This window comes from Tuber melanosporum (assembly GCF_000151645.1).
Source record: "Tuber melanosporum whole genome shotgun sequence assembly, scaffold_43, strain Mel28".
NCBI classification, from domain to species: Eukaryota; Fungi; Ascomycota; class Pezizomycetes; order Pezizales; family Tuberaceae; genus Tuber; species Tuber melanosporum.
Window position 1 is genome coordinate 187,199 of NW_003299088.1, and position 19,297 is coordinate 206,495.

The following is a 19,297-nucleotide window of genomic DNA, read 5'->3' on the forward strand; positions in this document are numbered from 1 at the left end:
GGCTCCGCGGCTAATCTTCCTTCTTGGACTGTCAGAAACGCAATTGTAAAGAGACATTAAGAGTGTAATGAGAATAAGAGTAGAAGAAGACATCCTAAAACTACCAAGTCAGAGGATGATGCTATGGTGGAGGAAGCTCTTAAAACCCACTATACTACCTATTCTGACATTGCTGAGCAAGTTGCTCCCAATGTTTCTAGTAGGACAGTAAGGAGAAGACTTTAAAAAAAGCATCTTAGGAAGTGGATGGCATAAGAGAGAGTTTATTTGGATGAGGATCTAGCTCAAGAGAGGTTAGAATGTGCATTAGCTCATAGGCATTGGACAAATAAGATGTGGAGAAGGAAGGCAATATGGAGGGATGAGGTAGCTGTGGAAAGGGGAGAAGGAAAAAGAAGAAAATGGATTTTCAGATATCCATATGAGAAATGGAATAAGGATTGTATTGAACCTAAGGCTAGGAGAGGGGAGAGAGGGATTAGCCAGATGATAACTAGTTGTTTTTATAGTCAAACTCAGGGTCTTTTTTTGCCTGTTTTTCCTGATTCTTCTTCTGCTAGGGGTGGAGTTACTGTGAAGTCAATTATTGATGTTTATGATTATTAAGACTTTCTAGGAATATAGGAGAATATCAGAGAAAATACTGGAGAAGAAGAGGTATTTTTTATCATTGACAATGCTAAGACTCACTTGCCTTTTAGGAGATGGCTCAGAGGGCAGGGAATTACACTGATGGAAATTCCTGCCCATTCACCAGATCTCAATCCAATTGAAAGTATTTGGTTTCTGGTGAAAGGAAAATTTCACAAGCACTACTTTGAGCTATATCTTATGAAGTGTGAGGTCAATGTAGTCAAGAAGGCAATAGTAGAGGCCATCACTCATTGTTAGAAACTTCTTGACCTAAAGGTTTTTGATACTTTAGCTGGATTAATAGTGGATAGAATAGAGGCAATTATTAGGACTGATGAATAGTATATCAAATATTAATTTCTACTATGTATTTACATCTTTTAATTATGTTTTTGGTTTTCATGATAGTGGATTAGTGGGTGAGTGTAGTTGTCATTGCTGAAGATTTTCCTCTGTTGAATCGCGGTTAATTTTGTCCATGTATAATACAACCCGTAGATGAAACAGACTGTTGCATCAATAACAGAAACAATGAGGGCCAACTCAGTTCGACTTGAGTACTAAGGCCATTAGTCTAAAGACTCCAATGATCGGGTAATTACTATTGGGAACAGCATGGTTCTTAAATAGTTATATCGTAATTACTGAAGAGAGTGCGGTGATTTTCAGGGTCTCCAAATGTTTGCATTTTTGAAGAATACCTAACATTACAAATTACAATCAGAGAGGTACATAGTGGTATAATAGATAGATGTAGTCCATGAAAACTCGGACGCGAAATATAAATATTGAAGTATCTTTCAAGCTTTTAAACATTATTAAGTAACGGAAAAGAGACCTTAACAATATAATATTGTTTTTACAATTCTATCTTACTGTCACGAATGTGGCTTGGCATGGAAAAGGTTTTCACATGACTCATGATTATAAGGCATAGGTATGTTATTGTTTCACACATATGACTCATTTGAGTCATATGATTTATTATGTTATAATTTGTTATGTTTTGCACATGACTCAATTATGAGTCATGGGACGTGCACCTGACGAGTATCACTTGCGAGTGTACCTTGTGAGTATGCCTTACACATATGATTTATATTTTGCACATGACCTTATTATGAGGTCATGGGTTTCATGCATATGACTCAGTTGAGTCATATGACTTGTTTATTGTGATATGATTGGTTTATGAGTTATCGCACATGACCTTGCTACGAGGTCATGGGTTTTGAGCATGTGACCACTTTAGTCACATGACTAGTTTGTTATGATTTGGTTTCATACATGTGAACACTCTGGGTCACATGACTATGGGCAGAAAGGAGATATTGACATCGACGATCAAAACCTTAACTTAGGAGGATTTAGCAATGTCCTAGATCACGTTTCAGCAGAGCCCTCAATGGCAGCAAGCTCAGTAACCCCAGAGAAGAGATCACCAGTCGATAACTCTCCTGCAGGAACCCCACGACCTGAGAGAATGTCAGGATCAGCAGTTCCTGTGCCACTGGCCCCGGCCGCTCCGGTACTAGGTACTAGCATACTTGGAATAACTGAGAATTAGTTTCTGGCATTTGTAGCAGCAACACGAAACACAGGATAAGGAAATATCCATCGACCAAAAGCAAAAGAATCTGACACGTACCAGGAAGCTGAAGATAAGCTATGAATATTCCTGGCACAATGCGAAGGGTATTTTACCATCAAGAGATATGGAGAACACCACGATGAGATCAAGATTCACTATGTGGAATCTCTACTCAGAGGACTCGCAGGACAATAGATCATACCCTTCTAAGATGGAAGGAAACAGAGAGAATGGGTTACGTATGAGGAATTCAAGGCGACACTCTTTGAACAATTCGGAGATTCCAATGCTAAGGAGACAGCAAGACGAAAGATGTAGAAATTCCAACAAGGAAAACAGACCTTTTCAGCATACTGGAATGAATGCCAACTATTGGAATACGAGGCAGAATTTGATAATGCTACCCTCTACACCATGCTCCTAAGAAACTGTAGTAAGAGACTCCGGGAGGCATGGGGAATCTCTGACTCACGATACATAACAGCAGAATGATTTGCAAGATGGGCGATCGATAAGGAAAGCAAACTAAACATGGTTCGAAATAACTCAGAAAACACGATAGCACATAGGGTGGCTCAATCATCCAGGAACGTGAATGGAACCTTCAAACCGCAAGCAGGTCGAGGAGAAAGCTGAGTATTACAACCAGGCGAACCAATGGAGTTGGACAAATCAAGAACAGGACTAGCTTCGAACCTGTCAAAGGAAGCATATGCTAGAAGAATGAACGGGAAACTGCGTTTAAGGTACGAAAGGTGGGACATCGGATACGAGAATGCAGAAGCTGACCCGGCAGTAGAGATGAAGGGACTAGAGCGGCTGGAAATAATTGCTTCCAGGCTCAAAAGAGGAGCAACATTCGCGAAATAATCGCTGAAGATTTACTGGCGGAAAAATACGAGGGTCCCCAGTAAAGGGTGGTCTGGGAGACCCAAGATGTGGACCTGGAAAACCCATCAAGTTATCAAACTACTACATGGTACTACACACGCAAAGGGGAGAAGAAGATGGAGATCGTGTGATAACTAAGACAAGGATACGCAACGAAAAGTACGAAGAAACAACGATATATGCAATGCGGGACTCAGGAGCAACCGAAGATTTCATCGACAAAGAAATTTGCGACAAATACGTACTCTACACTAAAAAAGCGATGAAAGCAATACAAGTTTACCTAGCAGATGGAAAGCCAAGAGCAATGGGTCCTATAACCTATAAGGTGACAGTCCTATAGACATTGACAGTCATAGGGAAACGACAAGGTTTCAGGTAGCAGATCTCAAGAATGATGAGATAGTCCTAGGGACGCCATGGTTATGAGAACATAACCCAATGATGGATTGGAACGAGAACAAGATGACCTTCACCAGTCAATGGTATGTGACATAATGTCTCAGCAGTTCTCCGGTAGTCTACTTGAAACTGATACGAGAAGTCGAAGAAGAAACTTTGCATGCAAAGTTTGCCAAGATGCGACAAGATAAGAAAGTCCGGATACAAAAACTGGACCAAGAGGCAAAAGTACCTACCAAGGGTTCCAAAAAGGCAGCAGGACACGACCTATACGCCAACGAAGAAATCAAGATACCTGCTAATAGGCAGGCAACGATAGCGACAGGAATAGCTGTAACCAGTTCGCAAGGTGCTAATCACATTATCAGTAATAGAGATGATAGTTGGCAGGTGGCCTGCTCTTCCAGTGAGGAGGCGAGAGCTGAGAACTAAAGGAGGCTTTGAGGGTATACTGAGGAACAAAGAAGTAACTGTTCAACCAAGTATATTGAAATACTGTCTGTCAAAGTCTGCCTTTTCCATCGTGGGATCAGGTGGTTTTTAAATACATAAGTCTTGTTCATGTCTAGTATGAACGAAGCTAATCAAAAATATCAAGCAATATTCTTTGGTAAAACAAATCAAGTATCAAAACGATACTTAAAACAAAACATAAAACAAAACTAAGTATCAAACGATACTTAAAACAAAGCAAGTGTAACGATCCCTCGCTGGATAGTTAGTGCTTGGCGATGGGGAACAATACTTCTCTTCCTGTCTTCTTCTTCCTTTGTCTTATGATAGCTCTAGGCCTCTGCCTACGTTACTGATAGTACAAGACCCTTGTCTTCTACAGGAAACGCCTATCGTAAGCTTTCTCTAACTCTTCTTCGTAAAGCGCCTTCCTTCGCGTAACGATAACGTTGCAATAAGGATAAAGATCGTAAAGGTGTTTTATATTCGTTAAAGTAATAAGTAGGAAAAGTACTTAGAACAAAGCGTGAAGAACCTATCCTCCTCGGCTGCCTCGGTCTCCTTATATAGTGTTCTTCCGCCCATAGTCATGTGACCTAAAGTGGTCACATGTGCAAAACAAAATCATAACAAACTAATCATGTGACCAACATGGTCACATGTTCAAACCCCATGACCTCATAGCGAGATCATGTGCGAAAAGCTCATAAACCAATCATAACGCAATAAACCAATCATATGACTCGACCGAGTCATATGTGCGAAACATAAATCATATGCGTAAGGCTTACCCGCAAGGCATACTCACAAGGTACACTTGCAAGTCACACTCGCCCTGTGTACGTCCCATGACTCATATTTGAGCCATGTGCGAAAGCATCACAAATCCCACACATAACAAATCATATGACCAAAATGAGTCATATGTGTAAAACAATAACATACCTGTGACTCATAACTATGCGTCATGTGAAAACCCTTTCCTCGCTAAGCCACGTTCGTGACATTAGCTCCCCTCCTCCTAAGCCTGAGTCCCATCAGGCTTTTTCTCCCAGTTTCAATAGTTCCCGTCCTGCTAAGTGCATGGTCCTTCTCAGCTTGTGGAACTTTTCGTCTGCCATCCTCCATCTAACCCTTACTGATTCCAGAGTCAGATTCGCCATCTCGATCGTGTGCTGCTAATTGTCGTTCAGCTGTCTAAGCTCCACGATCGTTTTGTTGTTTGCCGAAATTGTAGCCTCGGCTTGGCCCAGTTGTTCTCGGAGTCCCTGGATCTACCTGTGTAGGCTCCTAACATCCGGTTCCGTATCTGCGGAGGAGTTTTGGGCCCCTCCCTCCCTGGACTGCGTCCTCGCAGCCCATGCCTTTCTGGCATCTTCTCCTTCCAACTCTTTCCTGCTTCCATCCTTCTTTTTGGTAGAATCCTGCAGACATTTTCTATGCCCTGTGCATTCTGCACCCATTTCTGAAGCATTGTTGCTAATGCTTTAGAACGTGGTCCGGGCGTGGGCCACGCTTTCGACATTCCCTCGGGAACCATCCCGAGCCTTCTTTGTCGCTAAAGTGTGTTTGGCAACCGTCATCGTAGCATACCGTCCATGACATGGCGTTATGCTGTGCCTGTTGTTCCCTCTCCTTAAGTTCCTCGTCGGGTGGCCCCATGAATGAGTATTCGGGGCTGGTGGGTGTGGTTTGGCAGGGGCTATCGCCCCAGCCCTCGTGTTACTGCAACAGCGCGGGAGTCTTTCCCTCGCCTTTGTCTTGGTTGAACGTGATCGTCACCTGGGCCGGGCTTACCTGGGTATCGCTGGTGGAAGGTTGAGGTGGCATCTTTTGCGTTTTCGAAGTTGTGTGCGAAGTACTAAGTTTTATTGTGTTCAGGAGAATATCCTGTCCACTTGGCTCGGTATTGGAGGTGACCGTGGAAGAAGTGGGAATCGACTATTTTGTCGAGCTCATATTCTGGTTCTCCGTCGAGTTTGATCGGAGGGGGAGGAATAAGTGTTTGTGAAGGAAACCTATCGTCATTGTGTAATTCCAGGAGTGAGATATGGAATGTATTGTGTATTCACATTGAGGGGGGAAGGTCGAGTTTATAAGCTCAGCTGCCCACTTTTTCCAATATCCTGAAGGGTCCGATTTTCTTGTAGTCCAATTTCTTTGATGGTCATGTCGTATGGATATTGCATGGTATTAGCCATATCATATCTCCTGGTTGTATGTTCAGATCCGGTCTTCAGTACTTATCGTATTGTTCTTTTTGCCATTGTTGTGCTTGACTCATCTCGTATTGTAAGGTTTTGTGTAGTTTTCCGATATCCATTTTCTCCGGTATCACATCATTAATCGTATGATATGTGGTCTGACTTTGTGGATGTTGTCCGTAATTCGCAAAGAATGGTGTTGTACCGACCATTTCTTGCTTTCCATTGTTGTATGCGAATTCGGCCATTGATAACAGCTTGTACGAATCATCTTGTTGATAATTGATGTAAGCCCTTAAATATTGTTCAAGTATCGCATTTACCCGTTCCGTTTGTCCATCCATTTGTGGGTGGAACACTGTTCTCATTCTGTTTTGTATTCCCATTTCTCCGCTTACTTTTTTCCATAGTCCTGATGTGAAGTAGTGTTCCTCGATCGGTGATGATATTCTTGGGTAGGCCATGAAGTCAGAAGACCTCTCGGAAGAAGGTTTGTATAAAATCTCTCGTATTGATATCTTTTCTAACCGGAATGAAATGGCTCATTTTAGTCAGACGATCCACCACAACCAGGATGCTATCGCAATTTTCCGATGCTGATAGGTCCATAATGAAATCCATAGTAATTGTTTCCCATAGTTGTTCGGGAACTTCGTTTGATTTTAGTAATCCATATGGTGTGTGTTTAGCCGTTTTCATCCTTTGGCATATGTCACAGTTTTTGACATATCGTTTGACATCTTTGCGCAGTCCTGACCAATAGAATGACCTCGTGATGAATTCCGTGATTTTAGCTGTTCCTCCATGTCCTGCCGTTCGGATATCATGGTGTTGTCGTATGATGTTTGTCCTTATCTCCTCTTCTTCCGAGATCTATTGTTTTCCGTCGTACCACATATTTCCGTTCTTCCATTGGCATAAACCCACACCAATTCCTTTCATCTCTTTTTTTCCTTCCTCCAAGGCTTCTCTTATTGTCTGAATTGTTTTGTCTTTCTCATTTGCGTTCTTGATTCCTCTTTCCTCCTTTGATGTGAATTGGATAACCTCCATTGCCTCAAAGTAGGTTTTTGGTAATAGAGTCTGTGTTTTTTATTTGATTCTTTCGTCTTCTTTCGTTTGTGGTTTGTCGCTTGCAATCCTTGTGAGAGCATCTGGCTTTCCACTTTCTTTGCCTGGTCGGTATTCGATTTTGAAGTTGTATTTGCTGAGGTGTTCCATCCATCTTATCTGGCGGTCGTTCAGTTCTTTCGTAGTCATGAACGGCACCAGGTTCTTGTGGTTGGTTAGAACTCGGACTACATGGTTGTTGTTCGAAACGTATTTTCTCCATTCCTTTAATGCTTGAACTATTGCTAAGAGTTCTTTGTTTGCAACATCGTAGTTGCACTCTGCAGGGGTCATTGTCTTGGATTGATAGGCCACTGGCCTCCATTTTCCATCGTCGCATTGTTGTGATAGTATGCCTGAGCATACATATTTTGAGGCATCTGTCTTGATCATTATCCTTCGGTTTGGATTGAAATGGACCAATATGGGTACCGATATTAGATGCGTTCGTATTGCATCATATGCTTTTTGTTCCGTTTCTCCCCATTCCCATTTCTTGTCTTTTTTCGTTAGGTTATAGAGTGGTTTTGCAAGCCTGCTAAACCCCTCTATGAACCTTCGATAAAAGTTGCAGAATCCAATAAAGCATTGAACATCTGTTTTGTTATTTGGTTTTGCCCAATCCCATATGGCTGCTGTCTTGACAGGGTCAACCTTGACCCTACTGCAATTGATAATGAATCCAAGATATTCCGTTTCTTCTTTATGGAATTCGCATTTTGTTGGTTTGATCTTCATTCCTGATCCTTGTATTGCTGCCATGATATTGCTAATATCCTTTTGGTGTTGTCGTATGTTTTCCAAGTATATGAGTACATGGTCCAAGTATACGATACAGCATATGTCAAGGTACTTATTGAGTACCCTGTTGATCCATCTCTGGAATGAAGCCCGTGCATTGGTTAGCCCGAAGGGCATAACCAAGTATTCGAACATTCCGTATCTTGAGGCAAACCTAGTCTTCCCTTCATCTTCTGCCTTGATGCGTATGTTGTGGTATGCATCCTTGATGTCAAGTTTGGTGAAGTATTTTGCTGACCGTAGTCTATCCAGTGCTTCTCCGATCAAGGGTAGTGGATATCAGTCTTTCTTGGTAACCAAGTTGAGGGCTCTGTAGTCCACGCAGAGTCTCATTTTTCCGTCTTTCCTTTTGACGAATAGTATTGGGGATCCTCCTGACGCGAAAGAGTCTCTGATCCATCCTCACTTTAGGTTTTGCTCGATGTACTTCCTAAGTTCTTCGAGCTCTGCTTCTCTTAGGGGGTATAACTTCTTGTAGGGAATCTCTTTTGTCTTTCCCGATTTTTTCATCTTTGTCCAGCTGAATTTCGTGATCGATTCCTGGTCTTCGAGGTGGTAGCTCCATAGCTTCCTCTTCTTGGAATAGATTTGTGAATTGGTGATATTCTTTTGGAATCAATTCTTTCTATCCTTTTTTGCTTTGGTATTTCTTGTCCTGGATTGCTAGCTCTGTGCTGATATTGATTTTTGCTAGAACTGCTTTCTCGTCTTCGTATGTCCATTTGAGAATTCCTGTGGTATCTCCTCTTCGATAGTACCGTCCAAAGGCTTGTGCTGTAATCTCTTTGATCTCAATTCTTTTTGTTGTATCGAGCTGGTTTTGATCTGTGCTTCCAAATCCCTTATTTCCTCTTGTGGTTTCTTTCAGTTGATCTACTTCATGTAGATCCTTTTGGTTGATTTTTTCGATTATCAACTGTGCGATTCGATTGACTTTCTGGACTTGGTAGTCCTCTTGGGATAGGTTGGCTAGGACCACTTTAACTTCGCCTGTATAGTCGACGTCGATCACCCCTGCCAGGGTCATGAGCCAATGTTTAACCACTAGACCACTGCGGGGTGCTATTCATCTATAGGTGCCTTCTGGGAGTCCAATGGCTATTCCCATCGCTATCATTGCCTGCTGGTTGGCAGGTATCTGGATTCCTTCGTTGGCGTATAGGTCGTGTCCTGCTGCCCCTTTGGAACCCTTAGTAGGCACTTTTGCCCCTTGGTCCAGCCTTTGTATCTGGACTCTCTTATCTTGCCGCATCTCGGCGAACTTTGCATGCAAAGTTTCTTCTTCCGCTTCCCGTATCGGTGTTGAGTAGACCACAGGCAAACTGTTGAGACATATTGTCGCTCATAGTTCGCTTGTAAAGGTCATCTTGTTCTCGTTCCAATTGATTGTTGGATTATGCTTTCGTAACCATGGCATCCCTAGGACTATCTCGTGGTTTTTTAGATCTACTACTTGGAAGGTTGCCATTTCCCTATGGCTGTCAATGTCCATAGGTACTGTCACCGTATGGGTTATAGGACCCATAGTGCTTGGTTTTCCATCCGCTAAGTAGACTTGTCTTGCTTTCTTCGCTTGTTTGGTGTGGAGGCCGTATTTGTCACATATTTCTTTGTCGATGAAGTCTTCGGTGGCACCAGAGTCGAGCATTGCGTATATTGTAGTTTCTTTGTTTTCTTCGTTGTATATCTTCGTTTTGATCATCACATGATCTCCATCTTCTTCTCCTCTTTGTGTGTATAGTGCAGTGTTGTAGTTTGCTAATTTGATGGGTTTTCCAGGTCCACATCTTGGGTCTCCCAAACCACCGTTTACTGGGGACCCTCTTCGTTTTCCGCCGGTGAATCTTCTGCTATCATTTCATGAATGTTGCTTCTTTTTTGATTTTGGAAACAATTATTTCCAGCAGCTCTGTTTCCTTGGTATCCGTTGTCCGGTCGGCTTCTGCATTCTCGTATCCAATGTCCTGCTTTTCCGCATCTTAGGCAGAGTTTCCCATTCATTCTTCTGGCGTACTCTTCCTTAGACAGGTTCAGAGCCAGTCCTGCTCTTGATTTGTCTAACTCCATTGGCTCGCCTGGTGGTACTGCTCGGCTTTCTCCTCGAGGTTCTTGCGGTTTGAAGGTCCCATCCACATTCCTGGATGATTGGACCACTCTGTGCACTATGCTGTTTTCCGAGTTGCTTCGAACCATGTTTAATTTGCTTTCCTTATTGATTGCCCATCTTGCAAATCGTTCGGCAGTCATATAGCGCAGGTCAGAGATTCTCCATGCCTCTCAGAGTCTCTCGCTGCAGTTTTTCAGGAGGATGATGTAGAGAGTAGCATCATCAAACTCGGCCTCATATTCCAATAGTCGACATTCATTCCAGTATGCTGAAAATGTTTGTTTTCCTTGCTGGAGTTTTTCTAGCTTTCATCTTGCTGTTTCTTTGGCGTTGGGATTTCCAAATTGTTCGAAGAGTGTCGCCTTGAACTCTTCGTATGTGACCCATTCCCTCTGCTTCCTTCCATCTTGGAAAGGCATGACCTATTGCCCTGCTAGTCCTCTGAGCAGAGATTCCACATATGGAATCTTTCTCTCATCATGTTGATCTCCATATCCCTTAACATCAAAGTATCCTTGGCATTGTTCTAAAAATATTCGTAGCTTATCTTCAGCTCCTTCGTATGTGTCAAGCTCCTTTGCTTTTGGTCGTTGGACATTTCCTTGCCCTGTATTTCGCTTGGCTGCGAGAAATGCCTGAAACTGATTTTCAGTCATTACAAGTATGCTGGTTCCTGGTGCCGGAGCGGCTGGGGCCAGTGGCCCAGGTACTGTGGGTCCCGACATTCTCTTGGGTCATGGAGTTCCTACAGGAAAGCTATCGACTGGTGATCCTTTCTCTGGAGTTACTGGGCTTGCTGCTCTCGAGGGTTCTGCTGAGACGTGGTCTAATGCGTCGCTGAATCCTCCTAGGTTAAGGTTTTGATCATCGATGTCGATATCTCCTTCCCTGTCTGGATTGAAGGATGCCGTCTTGTATCATTTAGCATCGCACTTAGGTGACACTTTGTAATGTAACGATCCCTCTCTGGATAGTTAGTGCTTGGCGACAGGGAACGATACTTCTCTTCCTGTCTTCTTCTTCCTTTGTCTTACGATAGCTCTAGGCCTCTGCCTACATTACCGATAGTACAAGACCCTTGTCGTCTACTGGGAACGCCTATCGTAAGCTTTCTCTAACTCTTCTTCATAAAGTGCCTTCCTTGGCGTAACGATAACGTTGCAATAAGGATAAAGATCGTAAAGGTGTTTTATATTCGTTAAAGTAATAAGTAGGAAAAGTACTTAGAATTCAATCTAATTTTATTTATACTAGTACCGCCAACACCGGCATACGACCAGTCTCCCCCACACCCCATAAAACAAAAAACTATCTAAAATACACTACCGTGGACCATTCCGCCTCGCAATCACTCCCCCCAAACATAAATCCCAAAATCACTACCTAAATGGGCTCACGGGCGCTCGCAGCAACTAGTACTACCCCGGATTAATGCGTCTTCCCACCTCGCCACCCTGCCACCATCTCATACCCTCACCCCTATCCGCCTCCAACACAATCTGTCCCACATACTCAACAAAGTAAACATACAGTCTATCCCAACATCCCTCCGTTCTTTTATAGTGTAGTCCCAGGTCCACGTATCCCTCGGCCAAAACTATCCCACAAAATGAACAAAGCTCCTCTTTCAACAACCCTTTTGTCTTAGCCCACCGCGAAACCACCGACGTCCGAGTCGCGAGGTCCAGCTCGTCCCATTGCTGGTGCCGAGAATGCCAAAACCGATCGTGACACGTTCGTAAACAGCTGGGCTTTTTCTCAAAGTATTCGGTGAAGGTGACACGTTTCTGGGTGGCCGTCACCGAAATCGTAGTCCCACAGCAGGGACAATTGCAGCGTCGCTAGTCGGGCAAGAAAAACCACTTCTTCGGCATGGTTACTAACCCTGGTAGAACGCATCCACTGCCATCGTGTTTTTTCTCACACCGGATGCAGGTCGTGGAGTCCCCTACCGTCGCCAACTGACCGCTTCTTTCCACCATCAGTGTGCCGTCAAAGGGGTTACCTGCCACTACCAACTCCCCATCCACCGTTTCAACATTCCAGGGAATTCCTAGGCCTAACCACCTGTGGCTTACCCATCAGGACTTCCACCGCAATATCGCCGAATCCTTGTACAAGTCCTCGTCAGCGGGCCGCCCTATAGCATAGCGGGGACACTTAGTCCAGTGGTGTCTATCATCCTTCCCTGCACAGCTGTCATGCCCGACCAAACCGGTCCTGCTGCGAATTCTTAGTAAAACATAGGAGTCCATACGGGTGAGGCCTCGAAGATGTCGAGGTGCCCTAGGTTCATGAGCATAATACCCGTGTCCCTCCCTGTCGTGCCATGAACCCCACTCTGCTTTTCGCAATTCTCGGGCCAATGCCGCATGCCCGATCCCAAAGCTTACCCCTTCCCAACTCAGCGGCCGCAATGGATGCCCCACGCAGTCCTTAGCCTTTTTATCCACCGTCTCATTGCCGTCAATGCCCATGTGTCCCGGAACACAGCTAATGTTGACATGGCTGAACTCATTGAACAATGGCTCCATAGCTTCCCACATTTCAGCTGAATCTCCTTCCAGAAACATCATGTCTACCAGGGTGAGGGCGGGCACACAGTCCAGAAACACATGGACTGGGCGCCTCTTGGCCATCATTTGGGCATATCGGAGTGCACAAACAACTGCAAACAGCTTAAATTCAACAATGCTCCAAGACGGGGGAACTGAGCACCCGTCGACACTGGTCAGGGCTTCTTTTTCAAATACTGCCCACGCCATACCGGCCCCTTCAGAGGACTTGGACCCATCCGTGTATATGACCACATCCAAGGACTTGCAGAGATCTGTATACAGTGAACGGTGGCGTGCAGCCATCACCTCCTTGTCCTTCCCAATCGCAATCGTGGGACGGCAGGTGAGCTCCTTGTCTGAGTTCTGTCAGTGTGCCACCATTCCTTCCTGCTTCCAGTCATGCCATATTTCACCGAACCACGGGTGTCGATCACAGTACCGGTAGTTAATAAATCGGCTGTAGCACCTCCTCTACAGATACCTTCCTTGGATGGCAACAGGTGGTGTTCCGAACTCAGCCCGCAGTATATTGTTTGCCAGCCTCATGGGGGTCCGAAAGACTGATCGGAGGCAGTCGTTGACGTGGACCTGAATCTGTTTCACATACGACCCATGGTCGGTTACAAACTGAAGCCCGTAATATACGGTCGGAAGGTATACTGCCTGCACCAAGCGGTAAGTCTCCCATGCCCCAAGCCCTCCAACGCTCCCAAACCTCCTTCCCAACGCCGAAATCCTTCTCCTAACACCCAACCCTCTTTCCAACCAATACTTTACATGAGCAGAAAAATTAAGAAATATATTAAACCTATACCCAAGAACCTGTAAATCCTCAGAAGGCAAAACCACCTCTCCCAACAACTCCATACCTCCCCACGCCCTGTCCCCAAACCCGATCCACTGGGTCTTGAGGGCACTAAACCCCATCCCCCTAGCCCTTGCTATGCGATCGCAGTCTGCAAAAATTTCCCCCACATGGTACCGGGCAGCGTTGCAAGAATCTGCAGCCACCATGATGACCCCGTCATCCACATATGAGATCACCAATTGTCGGACCCCAGGGGAGTAGCACATTCGCGGTGTGAATATATCCGCTAGGTAGGCCCCGAAGAGAAAAGGAGAGAGAGGCGAGCCCAGAGGCACCCCTTTGCTGACATAGTAGGCCTTAGAGACGCATCCATTAAACCGGAAGCGAATTGACCGGCAGGACGTCCATCTTCGCACCCATTGACACAGGTTCAATGGACACCCCCGGGCGACCAGGAAGTCTGACAGAAGGTCAACATCAATATTATCGAATCCTCCTTCAACATCCATGGACAAGATCAGTCGTTTATAGCCCTCATTGTGCCGTAGGAACTCAAAGACCACCGCCATGGCGTCATGAACCCCCCTTTTCTGGCGAGAACCAAATTGTGTTTCCCCCAGGTCAAGACACATGGCCAGTCTCAGCAAGACCACGCATTCTGCAACCTTTGCAGGTGTCGGGAGGAGGTGTATCATTCTCCATGACTTGACGACGTCGTATCTGGGTTTGTCAATCTATGGTATGAGCACTACCTCTGCCCGATGCCAATCCGGAATATTGTGACGTAACCCATAGTCGACCAAACGTCTCAAAGTTGCCACATCCCTTCGCTTCCAGAACCTTATGAAGGGATACCCAATATCATCTTCTCCTGGGTCCGTGTTCGTAGGGGACCTAGCAAGGGTGATCTCCATTTCCTGGGCACTGTCCATATCAATTACGGAGTCCTTCCAAGGAGCAGGATCGCTAGGGGATAGCTGTTGTGCAACCAGGTCACTGATGTCGGAATGTGTCATGGCGTAGGACCCATCTGGCCTAGTCATGGAGGGAAGCGTCCGCTTGGCTTCCAATTTTCGTGCTAGACGAAAAATGTCCAGGTCCTGGCTTTCAGCTATCTTGGCCCTGATGTGTTCGAACTTGGCCCACAATAGGTAAGCCCGGTAAACACTCCTGACCCCCTTGTAGTCCTCCATCCGCTCCGCCTTGCGCTTGGAGTATCGTCGTAGCCAAGCCACATCCAGCCTCATCGTTTCTAACTCTGGTGTTCACCACTCGCACCGACCTCTGCCAATGGAGGCCGGTGGGAGTGCGTCCACCACATGCTTCACACCTTCCCACAGCTTCTTATCTTCTACCTCCTTGAGAACATCCAGCTATTTCCCGACTTTTTCCCAGACTGCTTTTTTCCAAGCCGGTCTCCGACGCATAACATTGTCAGGGAGGTCCACCTTCAGCTTAAGGGCTTGAGCACTGTGCTCACAGCCAGCGGTGTCCATGTATCGATGTCGGACATATGGTGCCCTGTGTAGGCATAGGTCGATTCTGGAAATATCTCGAAAGGTTGGCACTGTCGGCGGCACCATATTCATATCTCGAGCCGGGGCCGTGAACCACTGTTTCAGCCACCGTCCTCCGGTATTGTTATGGTCCGCGTTGGGATCCCAGTCTTGATGTCTGGTATTGAAGTCTCCAAACGTGATGTCAGGTCCCCCAAGCTCATCCAACCATCGAAGAAACTGGTCCTTGGTATAGCCAGGTCGAAAATAAACTCCCGCGAGTACCTTCTTTGCCCCTTTTTCCCAATACCCAATCTGAGCACTACCTTCCCCGTGCCTAACCACCTCAAACAGCCTACAAATTTGGGACCGAACAAACACCTCAACACCTGACCCCTTAACAAAGGAAAACAAATCCCATCCATCAACATCCACTGGTACATGCTGTCCCTCTCGATCAACAGGAGGTTCAATAATAAAAAACAAATCAACAAAGGAAAACACATCAAACGCCAGCGTCCGATTCCGACTACTCCTCCCCTCGTTTAATACCAATATTGTAATAAGCATTAAAAGGGGGCTTCAACTGATCCACTCAGACCACAAGGGCCAGAGGCATAGGCGGAGCCGGTGTCTGGATCCCGGGCAACCCAACTTGTTTCCTCATCGCGGGGCTTGGTGGCGGTACCACCCTTAGTTTTTAAAATCCCACGTGCCGGGGAGGGGAAAGGCCGTTCCAGTTCCTTACCCTTGGCCTTTTCCGACTTACGGCGAGGAGTCTCCTCTTCCTCATCACTGCTAATCTCGACCAGCCTGGGTGTCGGGGATCTTCCACGGCTTCGGCTTCTTTTCCTCCTATTCCTTTCTACCCTCTTACCCTGCGGCCCCAGTTCCTTGACCTGTTCCTTCACGGGTGTGGTCGGTGTGGCCTTTCCCTGTCCAGCAGGTGAGCAAGGTGGAGTCGGGGATGACGATTTGATACCTGGGCATCACTCGTACCCCGTGAAGTGGTCCATTCGGTCGTACAACCAGTACTGTCTCCAGGTATGTCCACAGGCCTGGCCCACCCCTACGGGACAAGCCAGTTTGCTGCACATGTGTTCTCGAGAAAAGTGCTCTCCAAAGCAGAATCGGCACCGAGGGGGGCGGCCACATGTCGCTTCAAAGTGGCCAGTTTCCAGGCACTTACCACATACCTTGAGGGGGCGATGCTCTTCAAAAATTCTGACATTGCGGGCTCCTCCTCGTAACCAAATCTTTCCCTCTGCCAGTCTTTCCTTGATGGCCTCATTATTCTCCACTACGAAGTGGATGCCGCAACTTGTAGCATTGGCCTGACCTCATAGCGTGTATGGATCCCATAATATCGGGTCGGGAGACAGTAACTACACCAGTATTGGATTGCTCCAAATCAGTGCGAAGGCCATCAAAAGCCGCGCTTCCAGTCCATCCTTCCACCTTCCAAATCGATCCCCGTCCTGTGTCAGCAAGCGGAACACCTGAAACAAAAATCTTCACCTTTTCCAGATTCCTCTGGAATTCAAATTCCGGAAGTGACAATTCCCTAAGCAGATCGAGCCTGGCCTTGTCCAATCTGTTGCCTAGCTCTGTTACCGAGTGTGCCGCCAAGGTCAGGAAAATACATCCAATTTCCGGCCGCAGATGTCCTGCGCGAATATAAGGAGCATTTCCTCGAATCTTTCCCTGATTGGAAAAGGTCACATTAATCCGATTTCGGATTGCCTCAATATCGACACCCTCTGGCAGGGCAACCTTCTTTCGAGTGGAGAAGCGTATGGTGATGTGCCTCCCTCTAGCATTCGGGGTTGGCGATGAGCGCGGCGGCGGCGGTACCGAGTTTAGTGGGTCTGGGGGTCCTATTGGTACCCGTCTGTATTCCTGCTGTGTCTGAGTCGCGCCTACCTTGACGCTGGCCAGGGCAGCTGGTCCGGATTGAGCTGCCGTAGTAGCAGGTACCGCAACCTTCGGAGCCAATTCCTGTTTATCAGCCTTCCCCTGAGTCTTGGCCGGGGTCGCCGACTCTTTTTCTTTACCAGCCTCTCTGGCAGCCTTTCTTCTCCTCCTGGCACCACCACTCAGGCGTTTGCCACGCTTCCTCCGTTTTTTCTTTTCGTCTTCTTCTACCCCTTCCTCCTCTTCCCAGTGAACAGACTTGCCTTCACCTCCTCGGTCTACCCACAAGACTACCCCCCCTTCACTAGAAGAGCTGCCACTGCAGCTGGACTAGTGTGATGAGGCCGCTGATACAGGCCTGGCAGGACGTACCCATTCCTGTGGCCCAGCGGGGGGCTTGGGCACGTATGCCATTCGTTTTACTACCTCTGTAAAAGAGGCCTTAGCAGTAGGAGCCTCCTTAGAGGCCTCCTTTCTCTCAGGGGTAGCGGATGGTAGAGTAAGCTCCGACGAAACATCGGAGGTACTGTGAGGTACAGCTGGTGAGGAGTGGCGGCGCAGGGATAACCTCACTTGAAGGGCTTCAATTTCCTCCCCTTGCCTACCAACAATGTCAGTCAGTGGTTTTACTGCCCGTTCCAAGACATGAACTCGGCTCCAGTAGTTTATCCCGTTCCTTGGACCTTCATTGTCAAAGGTGGGGCCACTGTTCATCCAAGTTCGTACATCCTGTACTGTGTCGTCTTCAATCGACCCAGACTCTGAGGAAAGGAGAGGCGGGGTATTACCAGACCGGATGTCCTCCAGACCTTCCAACATGGATCCGATTATACTACCTGAGCGGGGTCCAGAAGAGGGGGTCCTACCAGCGTCCAGCATCTTACAGACACCTGCCATAATTGAGTCCGCCTGGGCTACCACAGCGTCGGCGTCCTCTGGTTGGGTTTCTGGGAGCTGAACTTTCAGTGGCGTTGAACCTCTACTAGGGGCTTCTGAGGAACCCTCTAGTTGGCCTCCAGGAGGTGACACCCATCGTCCAGTAATAGGCGGAGGTGATGAACCCATGGCTGGTGAATGGGCATGTAAGCTGTCGCCCAAACCAGTCGCTTCCGAGTTGCACCCATCATCCAGCTCCATAGGGGTGTCTCTAGCCAGCACCTCAGAGTTGGGTAGGACATCCTCAGTCATCAGCGGTAATGGAGAGAGGGGTGTAGCCTCGATTGTCGATGGAAGCACCAAAGGCGGAGGGATGGCCAGGCGTCCATGGTGAATTCCTAGGAGTAGGCCAGGAAGAGCAGGGACAATCTGTTTTTTCCGTCCCTCATCAACGTTGATAGCCCTCAAAAATTTGGGACCAAGGAGAGGAGCAGCAGATCGCTTAATGGGAGATGCTGACCATGTCCGGCGGCGTGTTCCAGAGGCAGGAGGGTTGTAATCCTCGTCATCAGGGTCGTCTAGCTTGAACTTCGGGGTTTCGTAAAGAGCCCTTTCGCCTGAAGACATCCCTACCGGAAAGGAGGGGGTCGAGGAGCCGGTCCCGGTATTGTGGGCCTGGCGGAAGAAGCAGGGCATCTTGCTTTGGACAGCCCTAGCGAGGGGAGGAGTAGTGGACCAAGAGCTGGCCTCAACCATGGTGGCAGTCGAGTTGTCCTTGGCGGGGGGAACGGAGGATTCAAGGACTACAGCCTGAGAATCTTTAAGAGGAGAAGGTGTGGGGGCCGGAGAGTATTCCGAGCCATGGTCCGAGTTGAACCGAACGAAGAGCCCTGTGGTAGTGTCTTTGCTCAAGCCACAGGTGGCTGAACAGCCTCTCCTGATCAGGAAACCTCTCACCAAAACCTCCACTTCTTTCATCATGGCAACGGTCGCGTCAGCGACTGTTTGCCGGACCAAATCATTAAACTGCGGGTTCACCGCGTTCTGACACCCGTGGCAGTGTTGGAACTATAAAAACTTAAAGTTTCCTTTGGGTGCAACATAAGACCGTGTGGTTGTAGGGATGAGGTCACGGTCGGCCTCAGTAGCAGGCACAAGAGACAGGGCCACACGGGCCCTCTCAAGTGAGGAGGAGTTGGAGTCGAACCGAACAGGGGACGACATCCTCAAGGGGGGGGGAGAATCCATGGAGGAGGAGGCTGTCGAAGACGCCATTCTCGCCCAAACTATACTCAGTGATTACCGGGACCAGGCCACGGATATCTCACACTGAAGTATCTTCTAAGCGAGAACAACTACTTCTAACCGACCGCCCGAAACGAAAAACACAAACAAGTAACAGTAGATGAAGTATTTATCGCGAGCAAAATAAGGTAAAGTATTGGGTGTGCTC